Genomic DNA, 25,084 nt, shown 5'->3' with positions numbered 1-25,084 from the left:
TCATCATTATCATAGGCAGTCCCTCGAAATCGAGGAAGACTTGCTTCCACTCTCAAAGTGAGTTCTCAGGTGACTGTACAGTCCAATGCGGGAATTACAGTCTGTTTCACAGATGGGGCAGACAGTGGTTGAAGGAAAGGGTGGGTGGGGAGTTTGGTTTGCCGCACACTCCTTCTGCTGCCTGCGCTTGTTTTCTGCATGCTCTCGGTGACGAGACTCGAGGTGCACAGCGCCTTCCCGGATGCTCTTCCTCCACTTTGGGCGGTCTTTGGCCAGGGATTCCCAGGTGTCGGTGGGGATGTTGCACTTTATTAAGAAGGCTTTAAGGGTGTCCTTGAAACATTTCCTCTGCCCACCTGGGGATCGCTTGCCGAGTAGAGCGCTGCTTTGGGAGTCTTGTGCCGGGCATGCGGACAATGTGGCCCGTCCAACAGAGTTGGTCAAGTGTGGTCAGTGCTTCGATACTGGGGATCTTGGCCTGATCGAGAAACTGATGTTGGTGCGTCTATCCTCCCAGGGGATTTACAGGATCTTGTGGAGACATCGTTGGTGGTATTTCTCCAACGATTTGAGGTGTTGACTGTAAATGGTCCACGACTCTGAGCCATACAGGAGGATGGGTATCACTACAGCCCTGTAGACCATAAACTTGGTGCCAGATTTGAGGGCCTGGTCGATGAACTTGAGGGCAAGTTTTCAACAGGGTACAGTTCGGTCATTATCCCAAAGAAATCTCGGCGGACAGAAGAGTCATAACTTTCACTTCAATCACCGTTAAAGTATAATTGTCACTGAATTTAATTATAGACTGGGACTGAACGAATGGCATGAAGTCCTAAACCAGGGCTGTAGAGCTCTGATTTTTTATAAATATTCCATCAGCTTTGACAGATGTATCTACAGTAAACTAAGGGATGTCACAGCACACAGCCTCAGCACACCCACATTGAACGAACTCCGAATTCACTGACAAAAGGCTGGCTCAATAATTGCTTCCCTGGGGGAAGGATTTACCTCATACACAGAAGAAATTATGCTCAACCAGAGTTTATCCAACACAGCACATTTAATATCCACAAACAACACAATGGAATGAATTAAAATGCAGGCAACCCCATGTTATAGTTTCGCAGAATTTTCCTTCCTTATCTATCCTCAAGGTTTCTACAGCCCCACGGAATCTTAATTTTCATTCCTGTCTTTTCCATCTATCTCAAAAAGGCTTCTGCACCCAGTACCACCTTACTGACTGGCTTATCTTCCAGACCTCAAAACAGCCTCGAGGAACTTAACATGCCATACAACTCCCACGGCACACAAAACTCCTAAATTTCCACCAAATTAATCAACATATATTGATAATTTTAGTCACATTTTCTTCATTTTATATGTCCTGGAATCTGTTCAATGATGTCCATAGGCCAATTAATACTTATACAACTCGTGGGCCAGGCAACATCACATACGATAACTTCATAATTTGTGTTATTCATTCAGGGCAACTCATTGCATCCAATTGTAGAATATTGCGCACTCGTTTTGGGCTTGCTCACCACTCTAAGCTGGAAGATATTTAACTGCATGCTGCTGTGCATCTTGTGCCAGGCACATTGCATTCTTCGCCCCTCCCATGGTTACCAGTCCTCTGCAACATAACACCTCCACATTTTTGTCATTCAGATGCGGTGGTAAAATTGGTGAATAGACTTAGCGATGAAATTTTGTTGCCAATTCATGCTGATTTGTTCTATTCACCAATGGCGCATCTCATCTCGAGACACCAAGTATGGTCAACATTTCCTGATTCCTTTGACTTTTGACTTTGACCATCTTTCGGATGAGACAGTAAACCGAGGCCCCGTCTGCTCGCTCTCAAGTGGACGTAAAAGATCCCATGGCACTATTTCAAAGAAGAGCAGGGGAGTTATGCCCGGTGTCTTGGCCAATATTTATCCCTCAATCAACATAACAAAAAAACTGATTATCTGGTCATTATCACATTGCTGTTTGTGGGAGCCTACTTGTGCGCAAGTTGTCTATCGCGTTTCCCCACATTACAACAATGACTACACGTCAAAAGTACTTCATTGGCTGTAAAGTGCTTTGAGACATCCGGTGGACGTGAAAGGCACTATATAAATCCAAGTCTTTATAAATCCAAGACTTTCTTTCCTTACCAACTCACTGGCATGGACAGCAGATGCTCATATAAATTACCCCATCTTCTCAGACTCTACAGACAGTCAACCAGGATTCAACTGGAGGCTAACGGGAATTATATGCTAAGTCTGCATACGCTAAAGAATAATAATAGCACCCAAGTGCATAGCATCGGTATGTATCTTGACTTGAAATAAATAAATGTCTGTGTTGTACTGCTAACCATATTCAGGTTCATCAGTGTGAGTGCCAAGCTCTGTTTACTATAACATATCTTTCCATCTCTCCCCTCCCCCCACTCCTCGACTAGATCAAATTAACTGATGTGTACCATCTGTACATGATCTGAACCAATTTGGGTTTTTTTTTTGGTATGCATTGGCTACACCTGCATCTGAAATACTGAAAGCTTCTCAACTTCTCTACCTCTACCTCCCGCATACCTCATTCTGGATTTTAAGCTTAATATCAAATGGCACCACTGTTGATGTTTTGTAAATGGAAGCTCCTGAAAGTGATCTACTAGAACTAGAACAAAGATTTTGCTTTTCTAAGTCACAGGCTTACTTTTGCTACTCTAAATTTTAATCTCTATTTTTACTGAATATTTCTCAAAGCAATTAGAAATTTCTCTAGAGTTGCATTGTGTGTTGACACCAATCCAATAAACTATATCCGAAATTGGTCAGTTCTTTTGTTTGGGTACTTGACTTAAATGGAAAACTAAACAGGCCATAAGAAAAAATTGTCAACATGGAAACAGTTTCACGAAGTGACCAACTGGAACAGCTTCATTAAAAAAACTCTTGTCAACAGTTTGCAAAGTGTGTATACTTACGACAGGAGTAAAAGCATTTTTGATATGCACTACTATTTTATCGAAAAACTCAAATTTGCATTGCAGGTATGAGAACCACCTGCTCACAATGATCTGCCTTAACCATGAATGAAGTTCATTCATATTAAAAGATACCACTCATGCCACAGGTAGCCAGAGATCACTTTCAGTGTATTCCATACTCAAAGCAATATTATGCGCTGAAAATTAATATTCAAATTTAATTATTCATTCGATGTATATGAATACCAAGGCATTAACCCAAGGCTAAGCCATGTTCCATAGTGCAAAATGCCAGGCCATCACTACACCTATTCCCCACTCGTCGCAAAAAAACTCCCGCTCTCATGCATCTCCTTGCAGATAGCTGAAAGCAACACTCCAGAGGCACAGAAGATTGCATTCTCTATTTTGTTTGCTACACACCCTATTGTAGTGATGGTGGTGTGGGTGGTGTGGGAGGGTAATATATTTTAAAGGGGGAGGTGGGAAATCATATCTAAAATTTCAAGAAAAATGTCCCACTGAACTAAGAACGAGCAGTATTCTAGACCAAAAAATGCGCCGTAGATCCCACCAAAAATCCCTTGGAACTAACTATAGATACAGACTTTTGTACTTTAGTGTAGTGGCACTATACACTTAATCATCAATGTGAAGCACATGGACCATAAAATTGGTGTACCCGAAATAATGTTCGAGTTTGCAACCTGACACTACTTATTATGTTGTCACAGAAAGTATTCCTGCAGAGGTGGCCAGGGGTGCAAAAGTTAAAGATGGAAAAGTAAGAATCAAAGAAGGTACTCATCATGCTGTTGTCACACACCTTCTGGCCCAGCCCCTTAGCCGCAGAAAGGGTTAGTTCAGAGAAAGGACACAAGCAAGAAAAGATACTGGGGGCTGTGATGGGGCAAGAAGGAAAAGAAGGTGCAAGTATTCCCCAGAAGGTAAAATAGTCCTCAGTTTACACTCCAAAGAACTTTTGGGGCTGTGACCCTAGCAGTATTTTCTACCTTTTCAAAATTGAGTACCTGTACACAGCAGGCTTTAAAACATTCTAAATGATTTCAATATCTAAAGAAATATAAGATAATTTTAAGACTACTGCTAAACGATATATTGTGCACAATCAATCCACATTTTACTTTGGGGACTTTAGTTCCTTCCACGAAATAATGTTTCCATTTACTAGCAAAATAAAATGAAACCCAAAGCAATCTCTCTCATGTATATGACCCTATTTTTAGAAATTATGATTGCTGCAGCAATTCAGCAGCTGGTCTAATGACAGAGTTTGGCAAAGTAAATGCTGGTGAAATTCAGATAAGTGTTCCTGGTAAATGCTCATAAACATACTCCTCACAAGGGAGAACATACATAAGAAATAACAACAGGAGTAGGCCATAAGGCCCCTCAAGCCTGCTCTGCCATTCAATAAGATCATGACTGATCTGATCATGGACTCAGCTCCACTTCCCTGCCCGCTCCCCATAACCTCTTATCCCCTTATCGTTTAAGAAACTCTCTATTTCTGTCTTAAATTTATTCAATGTCCCAGCTTCCACAGCTCTCTGAGGCAGCGAATTCCACAGATTCACAACACTCAAAGAAGAAATTTCTGCACATCTCAGTTCGAAATGGGCAGCCCCTTATTCTAAGATCATGCCCTGTAGTTCTAGTCTCCCCCACCAGTGGAAATATCCTCTCTGCATCCACCTTGTCATGCCCCCTCATAATGTTATATGTTTCTATAAGATCACCTCTCATTCTTCTGAATTCCAATGAGTAGAGGCCCAATCTCCGCAACCTTTCCTCATAAATCAACCCACTCATCCCCGGGATCAACCTAGTGAACCTTCTCTGAACTGCCTCCAAAGCAAGTATATCCTTTCATAAATATGGAAACCAAAACTGCACGCAGTATTCCAGGTATAGCCTCACCAATACCATGTACAGCTGTAACAAGACTTCCCTGCTTTTTTACTCCATCCCCTCTGCAATAAAGGCCAAGATTCCCTTGGCTTTCCTGATCACTTGCTGTACCTGAATACTATCCTTTTGTGTTACATGCACAAGTACCCCTAGGTCCCGCTGTACTGCAGCACTTTGCAATCTTTCTCCATTTAAATAATAACTTGCTCTTTGATTTTTTTTCTGCCAAAGTGCATGACCTCACACTTTCCAACATTATGCTCCATCTGCCAAATTCTTGTGCACTCACTTAGCCTATGTCCTCCTGCAGCCTCTTTATGTCCTCCTCACACATTGCCCTTCCTCCCATCTTTGTATCGTCAGCAAACTTAGCTACGTTACACTCAGTCCCCTCTTCCAAGTCGTTAATATAGATTGTAAATAGTTGGGGTCCCAGCACTGATCCCTGTGGCACCCCACTCGTTACTGATTGCCAATCAGAGAATGAACCATTTATCCCGATTCTCTGTTTTCTGTTTTTCAGCCAATCTTCTATCCATGCTAATATATTACTCCACAACCCTGTGAACTTTTATCTTGTGCAGTAACCTTTTGTGTGGCACCTTGTCAAATGCCTTCTGGAAGTCCAAATACACTACATCCACTGATTCCCTTTTATCCACCCTGTTCGTTACATCCTCAAAGAATTCCAGCAAATTTGTCAAACATGACTTCCCCTTCATAAATCCATGCTGACTTTGTCTAACCAAATTTTGTTTTTCCAAATGTCCTGTTACTGTTTCTTTAATAATGGACTCCAACATTTTACCAACCGTAGATATTAGGCTAACTGGTCTATAGTTTCCTACTTTTTATCTGCCTCCTTTTTTTAAATACAGTTTTCCAATCTGCTGGGACCTCCCCAGAATCCAGACAATTTTGGTAAATTGCATCCACAATCCCTGCCACTACTTCTCTTAAGACCCTAGGATGCAAGCCATCAGGTCCAGGGGATTTATCTGCCTTTAGTCCCATTATCTTACTCAGCACTGCCTCCTTAGTGGTTGTGATTGTGTTAAGTTCCTGCCCCCCTATAGCCCCTTGACTATCCACTGTTGGAATATTGTTAGTGTCCTCTACCGTAAAAACTGATACAAAATACTTGTGTACTGGGATGAGCCTCCAATTTGGAAATTATCTTACATGTAAAACATTGAAAAGATTTATAGCACCACCAGACATTTCCCTAAACTCTTTCTAATATGTACTCTGTAGTATATTAACTGGGGCGAAGGGGAAAAGAGAAAAAGAAATAACCTTTCAATCGGATATCTTGATATGGTTCCAATTATATTGCAGGAAAGTGGTTTTAAGGTAGATGATCAGCCGTGATCTTATTGAATGGTGTAGAAGGCTCGAGGGGCCAAATGGCCTACTCCTGCTCCTATTTCTTATGTTCTTGTATTAAGACGGTCAAAGATCCTTGCACACTTACTGTTCATATGAAATGTGCAGAATTACTGACTCTGAATCAAGCAGCACAGTTTATTGACCAAGTGCCAATAAAACATTGGGAGCTGGATTTTCATTTGGATTATGCCTCTGTTAGTGCCCCAGAAGGCGGTAATGGGTCACGAAATGCTTAGCGCCCAGGCAACCAGCTTCCAGCGCCCCACCGGGAAATTTGGTGCTGGTTTTACGGCAGCCCGGAACATCTCGCCCTCAGTTTCAACGGCGATGCAATATTTTCTTGGAGCAGCACACGTAGCACTCCATAGTGCGGCCGCCAGAGAAAGCTGGTGGTCAGAGCTGTTCCGGGGCGTTAAAGGAAGGAATGATTGAAAAAGGTTAAAGAAATTGATATTCCATTAGGTTTTTTTCGCGATTCATCTTTATTTGCGGGGAGTACTTTATCTGGAATGTTTGTGTTTTTTGTCCTGATATTCTCTTTTTGCAGGGAGGCCTCTCTTAGGGTGCTCCGAAGCCGGCTCTTCAGCAATGGATTTTCAGTTGCTCACCCGGCCTAGCGCCCCAAGAGCTTTATGGAACGCTTCCCTTAGCGCTCCACTCCACTCTCAGGGCGCAGCAACCAAATTTTTTTGGCTGCCATCGCAAACCATTTCTGGTGCAAAATTTACCGACCCGCCGCCATTAGCACCCGAAGAAGTCTCCAACCGAAAATCCAGCCCCATGTCTTTTCTCATTCGAATGTTACAAGAAAGGCAAGGTTTAACATAGCCATTAATCTTTTCACCAACACAAATGTGAAAAATTCTAATTAGAATAACACTGCGTAAGATTTCTATTTGTGCTCCCTTTGATTTTTGTATACACAATTGTGACATTTTGTGAATAAAACTGATTCAATATTACCAAGATCAAAAAAAACTAACAAATAAATTCAATAATCTGAGTTAATACAGCAACTAGAACGTAACATGGCAGGCCTGGATTATAGAAACTGTAAAGTGTTCAATATAAATAACTGCAAATTCTTAAAAATTTGGAAAATAGTGAATCATTTATGAAGATTGGAATGCTTAAAATTCTGTACACCTTCAGTTTTGTCAAATTAATCTAACACTTTTCAATGCATCACCCTCCCTGCTCTTAACAATGGTAACAAGATAGTCAGTTGCAAACTTCCAGCTCCTTAACTTGGTAAACAATAGGCAAATAATGGTAAACATGGCTGAAAAAACAAATAATAGTCTGAACCTATGTGTCATTGTTAGCAATGTCAGTGTTCCACAATACCTACAATCAATGAATGTAGTTAGACAAGCTGAAAAATACATATATTGCCCTCCTAAACTCAGTACAAAGCTAACCAGGCAAGTGAAGAAAGATAGCCTTCAGTGGCAAGTCCATCATCTATAATCATAGAGGTGAGTGACCAAGCCAGTGGTCCTCCTCAAGATTTGACCACATCACCAGAAGAGTGGATTACAGTAGCCAAATGTTCCATTTATGACAGAAATACAAAACCTTCAGTTGCTGCACTTCAACATATTTACTAGGTGAACATGTGAGCAAAGAATACAATTGGTTATTTCAAATAGTATTATTGTCCAGAACTCTTGATCCCTATCTGCATATGTTCAAATCGAGAGTTAACCATCACACAGTGGATCAGGAAAATCCTTGATTTGCCCATTATCCCCACAGTATAATTTCTTCAATTCTCTGTTCTCAGCAACTACTGGGGCCACAACTCAGAACACCCACAGTTGCCTCTAGCACCACACTATTACTCATCTATCATTGAAAAACTAATAGCTGCATGTATATTGACCTTAGAAAGGTGTTCCTGACTTGCAGACCTCACACATACAACAGCAACTATAATGCAAAATTGCTGAATGCACTAAATCTGGCAACCAGGAAAGCCCATTTAAAAAAATAAAACCAGGTCTTCAGTAAGGCTACAGACCAAAATTTCAAGCTGCTTTTATACTATGAGATCCGTACTAGCATTACTGATGCCAGAAATGTCTCGCGCAGCCAGCTGCAACCCGAAGCTAAACCTACTGGGATTAAGTACAGACACCACCCTCAAGGACCCGCTTTTACAATCGCTTCCAAGTGGCTAGCCTTAGCGAATCAATCAGATTTCCCTTCAGGCTGCACAAGACCTGTGTATCTCAGGTCACACATAGTATACTAAGTTTCACTTGTGCTCTCAACTACAACTTATATTTATATAGCGCCTTTAACGTAGTGAAACGTCCCAAGCTGCTTCACAGGAGTATTATGAGATTTTTAAAATTGACACCGAGCCGCATGAAGAGAAATTAGGGCAGGTGACCAAAAGCTTGGTCAGTAGTAGGTTTTAAGGAGCGTCTTGAAGGAGGAAAGAAAGGAGAGGTTTAGGCAGGGAATTTCAGAGCTTAGGGCCTAGGAAGCAGAAGGCATGGCCACTGATGGTTGAGTGATTATAATCAGGGATGCTCAGGAGGGCAGAATTAAGAGAAGCGCAGCCATCTCGGAGGGTGTAGGACTGGAGGAGATTACAGAGATAGGGAGGAGCGAGGCCATGGAGGGATTTGAAAACAAGGATGAGAATTTTGAAATCGAGGCATTGCTTAACCGAAAGCACATGTAAGTCAGCATGCACAGGAGTGATGGGTGCGCGGGACTTGGTGCGAGTTAGGTCACAGGCAGTCGAATTTTGGATCACCACTAGTTTACGTAGGGTAGAAAAGGGGAGGCCAGCCTTAAGTGCGTTGGCATAGTCGAGTGTAGAGGTAACAAAGGTATGATGGAGGGCTTCAGCAGCGGATGAGCTGAGGCAAGGGTGGAGAAGGGCGATGTTACGGATGTGGAAATAGGCGGTCTTAGTTATGCAACAGTTAGTGGTCGAAAGCTCATTTTAGGGTCCAATCTGACACCAAGGTTGAGAACAGTCTGGTTCAGCCTCAGACAGAAGTTGATGAAAAGGATGGAATCAGTGGCTGGGGAACAGAGTTTGTGGCGGGACCGAAAACAATGGCTTCACTCTTCCCGATATTCAATTGGAGAACATTTTTGCTCATCCAGAACTGGATGTCGGACAAACAGTCTGACAATTTGGAGACCGTGGAGGGGCCGAGAGAAGTGATCATGAGATAGAGCTGGGTGTCATCAGCGTACATGTGAAAACTGACGCTGTATTTTCGGATGTCGCCAAGGGGTAACATATAGATGAGAAATAGGAGGTTAGCCTGATAGCATCCAATGGAACAATTTAGATGAACAGAGGGGTCCAGCAGAATTTTATTAGCGACATTTAAGATTTTTCTCCCCAAATGTAAAATATAGAAAGTGTATTGAGATCAGAGATTAACTAGTTTTAAATCCACACATACCACTACACAGCTGATGAAACTTGCTGGCTTCCACGGGGTTCAGCCCAATTATTATTTTGGCCATCTATCTAAGAGTCTTAGCCCATATAATGTAGTGACACATTTTCTCATGGCTACTGCAATGTCCATACACGTCACCAGGAAAGTCATGAGTACAGGACCCACACAATTCTCTGAAAGAACATATAGAAGTGCATTGAAATTCCAGTAACCAGTGTTAAAAATATTTTTATTCTGAAATAAGACGGAGTACAAAAATTCCAAAAGATATTAGCTTCTAACGCAATATGGGTGCCACAGAACAACCTTTGAATATTACTCCCGCATCTGGGGGAAGCTATTCCAACAGCTATCCCATGCTTGTGAAAAAGGAAACAAGTAAAAACTAGCTCTCTGACAGGTGATCCTTCTCTCACTTCTAGCCTCCAACCTTTTTCTCCCAGTCACAAGCTTCCTATTTTTTTTAATTCTCCTATGACCAGTTCCCCATTGAAATTCCCCCTCTCGTTCCTTCGAAGCTTCAAATATACCATTAGGTTCTCTTTCCTTCTCTGTATCATCATAAGTAATTCTGCACATTTTAGATGAACAGTAAGTGTGCAAGGACCTTTGACCATCTTAATATAACATAAGACATAGGAGCAGGAGGTCATTCGGCCCCTCGAGTAATCAAGACTCATCCAACATCACCTCAAATTCATTCTTTCCCAGGTCCTCAAAACAATGAACCTTCTTGCCTTGGTCAGTCTTCCCTTACAACTACAACGTACAGACTTTTAAAATCCAAGCTTAGTGTTGCAAAATCACAGCCCCAGGTGGGCAGAGAAAACGTTTCAAGGACACCCTCAAAGCCTCCTTGATAAAATGCAACATCCCCACCGACACCTGGGAGTCCCTGGCCAAAGACCGCCTTAAGTGATGGAAGAGCATCCGGGAGGGCTCTGAGCACCTCGAGTCTCGTCACCGAGAGCATGCAGAAAACAAGCGCAGACAGCAGAAGGAGTGTGCGGCAAACCAAACTCCCCACCCACCCTTTTCCTTCAACCACTGTCTGCCCCATCTGTGAAACAGACTGTAATTCCCGCATTGGACTGTAGTCATCTGAGAACTCACTTTGAGAGTGGAAGCAAGTCTTCCTCAATTTCGAGGAACTGCCTATGATGATAATGACCCCTCGATTTATCTTTTCTTATCCTACTTTTTTCCCAACCTTCGTGACGTCTTGTAAGGTTTCTCAATTTAAAAAAAACAAGTTGACGTTTCTATAGGCACAATTATACAGTTCTTCTGATTACATGCACAACAGGGAAATTGCTGAAAACACTGAAAAGGCAAGTACTAAAAATGGGTAAAACACTTCTACACAGAAGAGGGAGGGGCGATTTTATTTAAATACAGGACGAGTCAACTTGGACTGCCCTGGCACATCTTGCAATAGTCATTTACACAGCAACACTGGTAGAGGGTGAGATCACCTCAACTCCCTTTTCCGCCTGGGAATGGTGTACAATGACAGAGGTGTGGAAGGGAACATTTTTTTTTAGAAACTCATTTTCTTTGACACTGGTCTGGATTTACTGCACTCTTTCAGGATACAGTCACAGGCCATCTTTTAGCGGTTCCCCGCCTCCCGCAATGCTAAAGAGGCTCTGTAAACAGGGTGTGACTGAATAAATCTCCACACACGACTTTGCACTTGGGTGGTTTCAGTCGGAGAATGCAGATGTTAAACCATACTGTATAAATGTAGTCTCCTACAGTTCAGGACAGGTGAGAGAAAAACATCGTCTAAAATGGTCCCCCACAATTGGTTGTCCCTCCCAGGGAGGATTTTAGAAATATTTTTTTTAATGGCTACAAAATTAACTGCTGTTTTGTGCGCATGTGCCGTAACGTCACCACGCAAACATGCTGTCACAATGTTAACGATTCTCTACCAACTCAGCTCGGGTTTGGGAAGTGCAAGTATGATCTGTCCCTCCAAACTCAAAGCAAACTGGAGCCGTTCCCTTCGACCTGAATGGATAGCGTGTGAATGCGCCGTCAGACTAATTGCATCAGGGTGAATTACAAATGATAGGATGGTATATCTGTAATTAGTTCCTTGCAGTTATTTTATATAAGTTAAATCTGACAACCATTAAGTGATGATTTTTAAAACCAGAAAAAAATTAAAGTAATCCGATAGCTGCGATGGGTTTGAAATGAAGGCAGGCGGGCGGGCACTGCTCACTACAATTCCTTTATACATTTTTACCTGCTGCAAGAATGCTTACAATAGAATCAGCAGCCTGTGTTTGTGCTGTTTCATTATTGGTTTATTTTTGGCTACTTTACAGCTGGAAAAGGTTTTAAAGGCCCAGTGGGAGCGGGGATGATGCAATCTCTTGGAGCGCATTAATCCACCTCCAGGCACAGGCTGTTTCAGCAATCGCACGCCCTGCATTCCTCTCCTTGGTTGCAATGGCACCGGCAAATCCAAAGCGTGAAGTGCACTTTCCCCCTCCAACATCCATTTTTGTATAAAACCATATCGATTTGCGTTTTGTGTACGTGCACACATCCCTGTCAAAAATGGCGTCCCGAATTCAAGGCTGCCCAGAGCTCCCCTTCTGTCCTGTTAATTTCTCACGACTCCCTTAGCTAATTAGATATATTAGAGCAGAATTGTTGCCAGTGATATTCGAGAAATCACGATTTAATTTAGACAGCCTTGGAAATGACGGCGGTGTTTTTGTTTCTGTCGGTGTCAGCTCCATTTCTCTTTAAAGTGCCTCAGTTACTTCTGGTAAGGCATTTCTATCAAACATATTGGACAAGCACAGGGTTGCAGACAGGAGTGGTGGGAGGCGGTGGGCAACCCGCCATTGGTGACAGCTCTGGCAACCACAAACCTTGCAATATGACATCTACTTGACTGCAGCAGGGCAGTTAGCGAACGACTATTAAAGACTGCAATTTAAAAGATACTCTTGTTTTGCACTTTGCAACACATGGGTCGCGCAGCGTCGAATCGAAGCAAACATCTAAGTAGATCTTTGGATGTAAGGTTATCGAAAAAAGGAGGTGTGCTGATTTTATTTGAATACATGGAGTAAGCCTTCCAGTATTTCAAACAACGATTTCCGGTGTTTCACTATCAGTCGAACCTATGTTTAACTAGACACCACTTTATTGAAAATTATCTGCCAGAATCCCCTAATCACAAAACAAGTTGTAGCTCTGTGATTTATCGTCAATTTTGAATTGATTGCTTTCTCTTTGCAATTTTTACTCTGTGCGTTTCATTAATGCGATCAGCCAATCAAAATCCAAGCCGTCGATCGCTTGATAAAGGGGGAATTCGTATTGGGATCACTCCAACCCCTGAAGAAAATGGAGCCAAAGGGCTTCGTTTCCATATCTCGCCATAAATCCTTCTCGAGGATAAGAGAAATGCAACTTGAACTAATTACCTAACGTTACAACGACTGTAGTCTGTTAATGCGCCATGATACAAACGTCTAAACTCATACGAAATGTCTTCCAGTCCATTACAAAGTAATTTCTAAACATGTACTGCCGAGAGAATCAAACTAGTTCCATCAGTACCATATTTATTAAGCACGATAGTTATTAAATAAACTTACGAGCAATACCTTCTCACAGATATTTTGTTAGATTTTTTTTAAGTCTAACCTTGCAAATTGTATGTAAGGTTTTTATAAGCCTTGCCTCAATTAGCAAAAAAAATGTAGTACAGTGAATATATTTTGTGGGCTGAAATTAGGAAAATGGCTGCCTTGAGTTTAGGTTGCATTAGCAGTGGAGGTGCTGGCCTTGCCTCTTAGCAAGCCCTGCTCTAGACTGCGGACATGTCTATAATCCCAGACTTTATCCATTAAATTAGCAGTCAATCGGAAACGCACAAGGAAAAAAATCCCCAATGACAATTATCCTTTTGCTGCAATTCCAGTTACTACTATAAAAGCAATTAGGAGCCAGCTGTGGGGGGATACCAATGCAGCACAATTTCAGAAAATTCCACTTCCATGTGTGTTTTTTCCCCTCCCCATTTCTTTCTTTACCAAACGCTGTGCCGTGTACAAAACCTGTGGAGACAAAAGGCTTCAGAATTTCGAAATAAAACTCGGGAGCAACTACCGTTTAGATTTGTACATAATATTCGCACTTAGGTGAATAAAAGGTTTAGCACTTGCAACGCTTAATTCTTCACCTCCCATTACATTTCCAATAAAATACAATTACTGAGGCTCGACATAGGAATATTGGGCTTGAGGAATACTAACTGAATACAAAACCAGTGTTACAATAAGCAGCCTTTTGCAAATATTTACTTATTTTATTTTTTAAATGTGTCAATACCATACAACTTAATTAGGTGGATATTGCGGAAAATTACACAAAAGGTTCTTCGCAGCGTTCTTTACATAGTAAATAAAGGCCAGCTACAGGACAGAGAAACCACCCATGCAGCCAGATCACAGGCAACAGCAGCCATTTTCACAAAAGGCCTACTCGGGCTTATTACAGCACGATTTCGTAATATCCAACTCTCTTACTCCTAAATATTTAACCTCTGATTAAACCTTAATAGAACTTCTCAAATCACATTTTTAAAAGGCAAGATCCTATACTATAATCACTTTAGATATCGTACTGATTGAAAAAAACACTAGGAACCATTTCGTTAATGAAAAAAATAGCGCGAATTGTAGAAGCTTTGTCAGCCAAGATCCGTGTAACTTAAGCTGGGCAATCAAGCACTCCAGCCCCAGGCTTCATGCGGGCCGCTACCGATAAGGAATCATTGCCCTACAAAAGTACAAATGTGGTAGCCTATCATTTTAAAATCCCCTATTTGTATTCAGGTGAAATTATTTTTTTTGTTCAAGTTGCCGCACCTCCTATGCAATTTGCCTTTTAGTCATCTGCGAATCTACTCGCATCCTCTACAATGCATGGAGCCATTTCCTAAGATCCAATGCGTCAAGTCTGCTCACTAAAGCTCAAACAAAAACAGCAATGTTTGAAACGGCGATAATGCACAAACTTGCAGAATGTATTTAGCATTTGAGGTTTAATGTGCGAGAAGCAGCACCATTTTTTTATTCGAGTGGCCAAAATTTAAACAAAGTCTTCACTCAGACCAACACAGCACGACCATCTGCCTATTCATTAATATTCTTGGGAACTTCATGCAAGATCAAATTTCACTGCAGGCATTAGCCAACTTCTCCCACGCAGCTATTTACTTTAGCAACTTTGTTAAAATATATAAAATGTTATTTCGTGTATATATATATATATAGACACGTCACAGGTTCACTGAAAGCTTTAACAACCCACACAAGGATTGTGAAGAGAAACATTCAGAAATATTTCAGATACTGATTAGTTACACATTCAAGTTGATTTCCTAACACCATAAAATATTGCCTAAACTGTGCAAATCTGCCAAAAACATTTTAGTCCCGGGAGCAATTTCAACCCGTGACTTGAAGAAATGCATCGCAACGTTCACTACAGTATATCAATGAAGTGGCATTCTACACGGGCGCTCCTTCCCCTCCCCCACATCCTAAACTGCAACACACAATCTCTAAGTAGCTACAGGCAGGGATTGTCCCGTAGCCACAAAGCCATTCACTTAGGTCTCTTTTGCACTTTCTCGTCACCTATAAATGGAATAAATCACTAATAAATGAAGAATCGCTAGTTTGCTCAATGTTAACATTTGTAATCTATAGTTTTAGAACACGCACAGTTTAAAGGATGTGCGAGAGTCATTCAGACCTAATCTCATTTCGAATTTTATTTTTTTTCCTTGGGCCAGAGTCATAAAAAGCGGCCAAAAAGCCTCTAATTGCACAATACTTTCGAGCAATAGATCAAGAAGTGAATGAAACAACACGATGTGTAATAATTTTAAATAAAACGCAAAGCGTTTTTAATCTTACAAATCTTAGTATATTACCCAATATGGACTCCTGAACAATCTGTACTTTTGTTAGTATCAAATACGAATCTTCTTGCTAAATCGCATATTCTTACGCGGATTGCTAGCTTCTGCTTAAAAACCCAGGTTTGAAAAGCTGCAAGTGCAACCCACTGAACTGCTATGCAAAAAGATCGTTTAACTCCCAAAATATCAATCATTTATGTTTTTTTTATTTCCCCTCACTCAAACTCCAATCAGCAAATAAAAATATTTTTGGTAACACCAATATTTTGAGCCTTGGATCTGTCGAAGTACTGGGACTGATGAAGCTTGATTTAAAATCAGTCCCCTCCCCCCACCCCTGGCTCTTGTACAGGAATTCTCGGACTCGTCCTTGTGAAAACGAATCGCTGGTTTCAGAATAGTAATCTTAAAACTTCACAAGGTGATTGTAAGATGGTAAAAATGCACCAGAAACAGGCAACATGATTTAAAAATATATTATACAGAGCATTTCTATTTCAGTATGCAGTACGTGGTTGCTCTACCCCTCCCCCTTTCTCATTAAAAATACAATATGGGAGAATTCACCACTGACCTCTATATAACAAAATAAACGGAACAAAACCACTTTTACCATCCTTATCCGAGGAAACAGAAGACCAGTACAAGTGTTGTATCGACTGTTCAGCGCCAAACATTTGACTGAGGCCCCTGAAGTGCAATCCTGGCTTCCCAGACATACCGGGCCTTGCCCCAACTTCAAAGCCTCAGACTCAATTTCCGCTAACGCCGAATTTAGCAAGCTTGTTCCAGTAAAGAGCAGGATTCTATCTAGCCAATAAACTAGTTCTACAAAAAGATCACAACACTAACCTGTTTTCTGTCTTTTTTAATTCTGTGATTACAACGCAGGGTCCTAATAATCGATTTTATGCTTTCACGACCGCTTATATGGATTAAATTACTTTAAATAAAGCAGTAAATCAGATATAGCTTTGGAAGTTAATACAAGAAAAAAAATCATATATATACTATTAATCTAAATCTTTCGTAGATCCTGATAATATTTGCTCTGAAAAAATAAGCACGGTTCCACGTTAAATCTCTTGTGTTAATGCACATTCTTACCTTCGATTATTACTGAAACAATTTCCAAGAAATTCGATATTAAAACCAAATAACTTTCAAATAACCATTCGAAGACCAACCTTAAAAAACCTTGAGACAAAACCAACACACAGTAAGAGCAGACTACCAACCCTTCCCCCACCCCCTTCTCTCGCTCACACACACACCCACGGCACAAGTTACCTCTGTGCAGATTTAAGGGTAAATAACTGGGTCAGAGTTTAGGGTTATGGATTATCAGGATCATTTTACACGACAAGAAAATTGAGTTATTATGCAGTTTACTATTGAAGAAAAGATCTGCGTTCAAAGCAATATTTTAGATACAAAGTTAGGACTCGCAATCAGGATTCTTGGTCTGGAGATCGTTTTTTTAAAGACACAAGATTTGGCTTCCTGGTGACGCGGTGGAGCGTTGAATTTACAGCGATTTATTGTTCGGCCTCATAGAAACATAGTTATAAAGGAAGGTAGAAGGCCCATCACATCATAACTTACATTTTATAACAAACTGTGTAGTTTGTTACTATCACTTGCAACCGAAGTTTTTTTTAGTTTTAAAGGGTTAATTATCCTCAGACTCACATGGGGAGAGAAGATAAAGAACGTTTAACTAAGAATTTACCGTCTGAAGTTCTAGAAACTGGATTAATAAAGGTAAAATGAACTGAGGATGCATTTCAATTCCATTATAACGTAGGCTGTAGATTTATGACGCAGATCTCATCTCCCCACATTGAAAACCAAAGCATCTTCATTTGCTGAAAAAAAACATTTTCAGCTCAACTATACATCTCCTTATCCTTCTCATCCCAAGACGACTTTGTATGCTGACTCCTGGTGAAAGCTAACTCTGAATTTATCTAGAAGCTCTGCAATAAAATGCAACTGAGACAGGCTAAACTAAAGCAAACACCATCACCGAGAACACAATTCCTCCCTGGACCATGAGGTTCAAAGAGCCCATGTCCTCCTGTGCTACATTTTCTCATAAAAAGACAGAAATTGTGCTGTGCTTATTTCCTTCATTACAAATATCAATCATCAAACACTATTCGTACAATTGTCCAACACAAACAAAATCAAGGATTGAAAATCTTCACAATTGCCATTCTCTCAATTTATCTTGCTGGGGCATCATTGATTCTGCAAGTAGACCAAAACCTAGATGCCATCATCTGATTTGGCCATCACAGAATACCAAAGTCCTAAACATTCAATCTGATTTTCTAATTACTGTAACACACCATGACTTAGAAATAAGTTTTCATGATCCAATGTATTGAAAAATGCTTAATTAATTCTGTATCTACATTTGCATCATAATACTTTGATGATATAGTACTTAAGTTTTTAACATTATAATTAAGAAGGTTGAATGGAGATGATTTTTTTTGAGAGGAAGAGCAGACCCCAGGATTGGATAATGTCTCTCAGCTGCAATGCTACCATGGGGCCCAACCTCTCTGGCTTTCCTTGTTATGGTATTCTAATGAAGAAAATCCAGAGATGAAGAAGTTACATGAAGTGGAACAAATCTACAGTAACCTCACATATTTGCTTACTTATTTATCTCTTTAAATGCAATTACCTAAGGTTCAAATGGAAAAGGATGTTTGAAAATCGGTTTATAATGATCTCAGGTTTTTTTTTTAAGTGCGCAGTGTTCATCATGTAAACACCATCATCACCAACACCAATAAAACCATCAAAACTCCTTGGCAACCCGATTATAAACAGGAAAACTCACCGGTTTTTCTCTCAATAATCGTTTCTGAACAGGGCTGCCTTCTCCCCTCTTCTAGTGATCCTTTTTCTCTCTCTCTCTCACTCTCTTTCCTTGTGTGTTTATTTTTTGTTTTGGTTTTATTTTGTCAAAATAAAACTCAGGATTCATCCAACCAGGCCTAAAACAGAGCCTCGGACTTTCCTGAGCACACCGACCGTGCCTTTACTGTTTCAGACTGACGTTTCAGGGGGTGGGGAAAAGGAGGAGGTGCCGGGGAAAAGAGGGGGGTGGGGGGTTGAAGATTGTTGATAAGGCTCACGATTTACCAAATAGGGTTTTTTTTTAAAAAACAAACAAAAAAGAAAAGCTTGGTCCGACGGGCACAATATAAGGTTTCTGTGGTTATTTTGGGACTTTTCCCCTCAGGTGAGCATTCATTATAACGGTGACAAATTCACTCTCTGTCTCTTGTTTGCAACCCAGGCCGACTCCTGCTCGTCAGCGCTGGCCTCAGTCTGGAGCGCCTCCGCTGCTGCCTTTGGCGGCCCGGCCTGGCGCGGCCCCTCCTCCTAGCCAGCCAGCATTCGCTCGGAAATGGCGGGCCGCCCTGACAAAAGACACGGGGCCCACCGTGACTGCGCGCAGGGGCTAGCCCGGTGGGCAGGGACTGCGCCTAACCCCCTCACACACACACACCCCCCCCAAGCTGTCCATCATCTCCTCCTCCCACTCCAGTGCAAAAGGGGGCGGATCAGACAGAGCCCGCCTTGCTCGCGCACGATTGGATTGTCTGAACTCAACACCCAGCCGGTGACGCCTCGCGAGGAGGGGAGGTCACGCCGCCCTCCTCGGATTTCCATTGGTCCGGTCTGAGTGTCAGTCAACGTCCAGCCGCACGTCAATCAGGCCACGCCTCTTTCGCCCTCTGTGAGGGAGGGTGGCTGGCTCAGTGTGGAAGCATAAGCGGGCGGCAGAGACGGCATTGGAATGTGCGGGAAGGACATGGTTAACAATACGAAAAATTCGGTGGATTTTCCTTACCAACAAAAAAGAAAGCTAGACAAAATCTGTCCTTTTTCAGCCACTAACCGATTGTTGAGTGCTGTCCATTTGATTTGTGGATTGTAAAAAAAAAGCCAAACTTAAAAAATAAAATTAAAAACCTGATCGGTGGTGTGGCTTTGATGTGGTAGCGCGGATCGCAGATATCACGGCGCTTGTTGGCTTTTTGTGTATATTTATTTATTTATTTTTAAAAGAAACAATGTATTAATGCTTTTAAAACCTATCTTACTGTGTCGGATTAGCGTCGAGAAATCCGTTTTAATATGGGCAGCCAAGGCGAAATGTGATTTGTTTTTCTCTGAACAAAATGGCGCCGGCGGGAGCCCCACCTCGGGAGTAGCTCTCGGGAGCTCCCCGCGTCCCTTGTTTTTTGTCGGGTATGTAACACTCATTTTCTCCGTGCGGCGCGGTAGATTTTTTTAGTCGACGACTTTTCTTTTTAAGGGTCGGAAAGCGGTGGGGATTTTTTTTTAAGGCGGTTGAAGAAGGATCCAGCATCGTCACGTCCGCTTGTAATGGCGCCCCGTTCATTCACCGAATGATCTAATCGCTGAACCACCACCCAGGCTGCCGGCAGCCCCCTCCCCCCCCCCCCCCCCCAACACCTGGCCCCTGTTCTAATTCAACCTTCCCGTTTCCGCGATTTTTTTTTGACTTGCTAAAGATCCACTGGCTTACTATTCGATCTTGAGTTGTATATCTATATTTTATATGTTTCACCGTGCCTTGTGTTTAGGGACGTATTCATGTTAAATTTAGGATAGGAATGATCATGTATAATAACAAAGGAAACCATTAAGAACAGATAATTAAATGTAGACTGCTTCCAGAGGAGAATATTAAAATACTTTCCTTTATACAACTCCTTTCACAACCACCAGACATCCTAAAGCGCTTTATAGCCAATTAAATACTTTCTGAAGTGTAATCAGCGTTGGAAATGATTTTCCATTTAATGTAGGAAACACAGCAATGTGAAAATGACCAGATAATCTACTTTTGTTATGTTGATTGAGGGATAAATGTCGGCCAGGACAATTACTTGGATTAAAGTGATAAGATTTAAGACTTGCAGTTCATAAATATATATATGCAAGTCTTTATTTTTCAATGTTGGTTGGGGTGAGAGTTTTTGTACAGGAGGAATAATTACGTCCTGGTAATTGTTAGCTTGCTGAGTTGCCCAGTCCCATCATTGGCAAAGAGAGCAGACATTTTCAGGATTAAGCTACTATACTGCTAACTTGATTTTTTAAATGAAATTGGCATGTAAAGGACAGATGATTGTAGGGATTTTGGGATTGTCACTGTAGATTGAGCTACACGTTTTAAATCTTGTAGTTGCAGTCCAATAGTTAGAATCTGAAAATTATTTTAGAAAACTAGCACCTTTTTAAGAAATAGGTGGCAACCTTTGCATTCTAGGCATGGAACAATCTTGGTTGCCAACTTACTGTTTAGATCAGAGGTTCCCAACCTTGCTTCTCAAAGAGAGACTTGGATTTATATCACACCCTTCACGACTGTCCCAAAGCGCTATCCAGCCAATGTACTTCGAGATGTAGGAAACGTGGCAGTCAATTTGTGCACAGCGAGCTCCCATAAACAGCAATGTAATAATGACCAGATAATCTGTCTTAGTGATGTTGATTGAGGGATAAATGTTGGCTAGGACACCGGGGATACCTCCTATGCTTTTCAAAAAAAGTGCTATAGGATCTTTCACGTTCACCTGAATGTACAAATTCCATAGACCCCCCCCCCCCCAGTATTTTTTTCTGTATAAAAATAAGTTATACAATTCAATGTATTATGTTTTTTAATTTGGAATGGGGCAGAGGGTGGTATAGAAGTTTGTAGCAGATTGTTCCTTCAAAGTATCACTAAGTTAGGAGTTTTTTTTTACAAGGTGGGGGAACACATGTGTGCTTATTGTTGTACTACATTTGACTCGAGTATCCAACAGTTTATTTCCCCAGTCCTAATATCCTTCAACATGCATAAAAATTCATCAAATATTTGTATTTTTATATTTAAAATAAAAGGTTGTTAATCTTAAGTGTATGAGTTAGCAGACCAGGCTGGCTACATTGTGTTCACACCATCATGTCTGACTATGATCAATACATGGAATCAATATGCCAACCCCCATAACCTGGTCTGCATTGTCACCTGTACCCAGGGGAGGGCCAGGTGGCAAATCAGGCTGTTATCACCCATCTAGGCCCTCAACTCTTTTTGAGTAAACAAAACAAACATTAGATCAAGTGTGCGCCCCCCCCCCCCCCCCCCCCGATCTGGGGGACACTACAAACATTTCACAAGGCCTTTTTTATTTGGTGATTTTTGGGGGCACTAAAATCAGTTTTTTTTTTCCAAGTGCCCCCTATAAAAGGGGAGAGGCCCTCAACAGCAACTGCCAGGTGTGACACTCCACTTAACATTCCTGTTAATTTCATTCAAACTCTACCAACCAGAGATCTTACTGAGTTTGAACTATCTACAAATGAGATCCCTCCCCCAAAAAACACCTGCTGGTCCATTTTAGTTTAATGAAGAGGTTATAAAGGAGCTCTATATGCATAAGAGGAACTGCTATATGCAGAGCTCCTTCATAGCAAACGAGCCAAAGCTAGGCAGTGGAAATGTTACAGGGATACCCTCAAAGCCTCTCTGATGAAGTGCGACACACAAACCTGATGCCTGGGCGACCCTGGCCAAAGACTGCTCTCGGTGGGAAAAGTGCATCTGGCAGGGCGTTGAGCTCTTCGAATCTCAACGCTGCAAGCACGAAGCAGGCAACGGAAGGAGCGCGAGATAAACCAGTGCCACTTCACCTGACAAATATCTGTCCTACTTGTGACGGGGTCTGTGGCTCTCGTGTTGGACTGTTCAGCCACCAAAGAACTCACTTTAGGAGTGGAAGCAAGTCTTCCTCGATTCCGAGGGACTGCCTATGATGATGATGCATAAGCTTCACTGGGTGTCAGTGCTTCGTCTGTACATAGCTCCCAACCAGTTCTCCATCTTTTCCCTCTGCTTTGCCACGAGGAGCGTGAATGATCACTGCACTGCAACTCTGCCCGGAAAAACCTGACTCTCAGCCATCTAGGACAGGTCGAGATCATTTTGTCTACAAGCCCTCTAATCATTTGCTTTCCCAAACTTTCAAAGTTCAATCCAAACTTCCGACAGCATCTCATCTGAGTGTTACTAATTACAAATTGCTCAGATTTGACATTTTTAAAGAGGACCCCTCAAAACCTTCTCGCGACCTCCTGGTTGAGAACCCCTGGCCTCGATAACCTTTGAGCCCATAAAGAAGAAGAACAGTGCATTTTATGGTAGTTACACCAATATTATGAGGAAATGGGTTAACCCTTTGTAATACTCATTAAAGTGCACTGCATGCCTGACTGGAACTACTCAGTTTCCTCAACTCCAGGTGCAAATATATTGTCTAAACTACAATTTAATGATTATGGGCTCTTGGAAGGGAAGACTTAGTCACTATTTTAATGATTCAACCCTTTACGTGAGCTGTAGTGTTTACAAGAAATAGATTTGTTTTATTTTTTTTAAATGTTCCAATTACCTCTGACTAGAATGGCATAAAACTATTGTCTTTACCAGTGCATTTTCTGCACAGTAGGAGCAGACTCGAAGGGGGAACTTACAGTTGCGCTCAATTCACTGCTGTCCCCTGAATTGGTGTATAATTCCATTTCAAGTAGATTTCTAAGTGCATACTGGAGAAATATGACAGATAATACTGTTCCACGTTGTAAAAGTAGTTACAGGCCCCACAATGCTACAAATTGGCATCAACAACACCAAGACATTCACTACACACATCTTATAATTCATTTGACCCAATGACCCAACACCACAAGCCTTCTCTGCACTGCAGTATTACAGACAGAGCTGAGGCAAAATAGAGAAAAGCCAGAACAGCTGAGCAAATCATGAAAATTTGGGAGAAAAATGTGTTTCTAAATGCAAAACATGTTAAATAAGGCCATTTATAGAATCAAGCTAATACTAAATGTTCACGTTTTTGAAAAACTGATCCTTGCCCATCCCATCTACAGCCATTCTCACATCATACCAAAGTTTTGTCCATAAGGCACTGAAGGTGAATGTCCGACACAAGTACTTGCTATTCAGTTAGCACTTCCTCATTGTGGCATAGCTGTTTCTGAGACAGCACCATGAAACTTGTAATGGTTTGGTTATTGGGAGCTTGAAATCTTGGCTGATGGCTAATGTCCTAACCAATACCTTTTACAATAGTAAGGCCAAAAATGGGGGGAAAAATTGCCTTCTTACCACTCCGTGATGATGCAATGTGTTTTGCAATTTACTGGATGTATAATTTTTTTAAAATTATATAGCACTGAGTAACTCTGTAGCAGGTGGACTAAGGTACAGATATGTGAGAAAAGTTGAATTTGTAGTAATAGCCATTCTATCCTCTACTTCAGTTTTTTTTCTTCCTGCATTAGTGCTTCACAAACAATGATATATACTTGGAACCTCTCCAGGCATTGTTTTACTAAATCTTAGATTTCTCTTAGAAATTGGGTTTTGCACACTTAATGAAAAGCTGGAAGACATCATACAAATACAATTTTCTCCAGTTAAATTACAGAGCCAGTTGGGAAATTGGCTTATTTTACAGTAAATAAAGTAATTTCCATTATAATCTGTAAAATTTAAAATGTTAAGATTGTCTAATTTGACTTTAAGTGCATCTTACTGCAAGAAATAGGAAGATAATCTACTCTTAGTACTCTTGAAATGCAGGTTGTTGCCTGGACTTTTGTGCAGCTATCTGACTGCTCTCCTACTTTTCCCCTCCCCCCACCACCACCGCCCCCAAATCCCTCATCTCATCTGCAGAAAATAAAATGGTTCTCTGCTCAGCCTCTCCTAACATGGTTGCGAGTGTAAAAACACTAGGTCCAAAGATACATTACATACTATGGCTGCAGGACACAGTGCTACCAGTTTTGCCAGCTTCACTGTGTCTAGCTTTGCATGACATTGGAGCACAATGGCTGGGAGACTGAACTCCACAATACTGCCATGGCAACTAAGCTTCAGTGTTGTGGCTGAGTCACAGAAGACTGCCCAAACATGAATAGGCATGGCAGGCAGATCCTTCCACTGACATTGTTTCCATTACAAACATTATTTGCTGTAAAAGCATTCATTACCCTTGATAATGTACAACAGCTAGACAAGAGAAATCAGAGTAAAATGTATAGCACACTATTGCTATTGGTGCAAACACACTAAGAGTTTATGCAATTCCAGGTGCAAAACCAGTTTACACCAGCTAGCCCTGGGGCCAAATTCTTGCCAGTACATGTCCCCTATTAGCACTCAATAGGCACATATTGCATAGAAAGTGGAAGCAGCTGTGGGTACGGAGAACTGACTTTTCATCATTCTGT

The 25,084-nt window shown here is 41.4% G+C and overlaps 1 protein-coding gene across 11 annotated transcripts in view; it reads right to left on the bottom strand.

Moving 5' to 3' along the window:
• The window catches only part of setd5 (SET domain containing 5), a 199,567-nt gene extending 180,321 nt beyond the window's left edge, over positions 1-19,246 (bottom strand). For 7 of the 11 annotated variants that reach the window (XM_070895511.1, XM_070895502.1, XM_070895505.1 and 4 more), the window contains exon 1: positions 18,582-19,246. The gene's annotated coding sequence lies outside the window, so the exon portion shown is untranslated. Of the gene's footprint in view, positions 1-16,831; positions 16,965-18,581 lie in introns of those variants that run through there. The other 4 variants (XM_070895501.1, XM_070895508.1, XM_070895504.1 and 1 more) reach the window with 1 other exon arrangement.
• Between the last annotated feature and the right edge of the window lie 5,838 nt (positions 19,247-25,084).

Source organism: Pristiophorus japonicus, chromosome 12 (genome assembly GCF_044704955.1).
Source record: "Pristiophorus japonicus isolate sPriJap1 chromosome 12, sPriJap1.hap1, whole genome shotgun sequence".
In the NCBI taxonomy this organism is placed as follows: domain Eukaryota; kingdom Metazoa; phylum Chordata; class Chondrichthyes; family Pristiophoridae; genus Pristiophorus; species Pristiophorus japonicus.
Note: the sequence above shows the minus strand (reverse complement) of the source record. Positions and strands in the feature narration are given on the sequence as shown.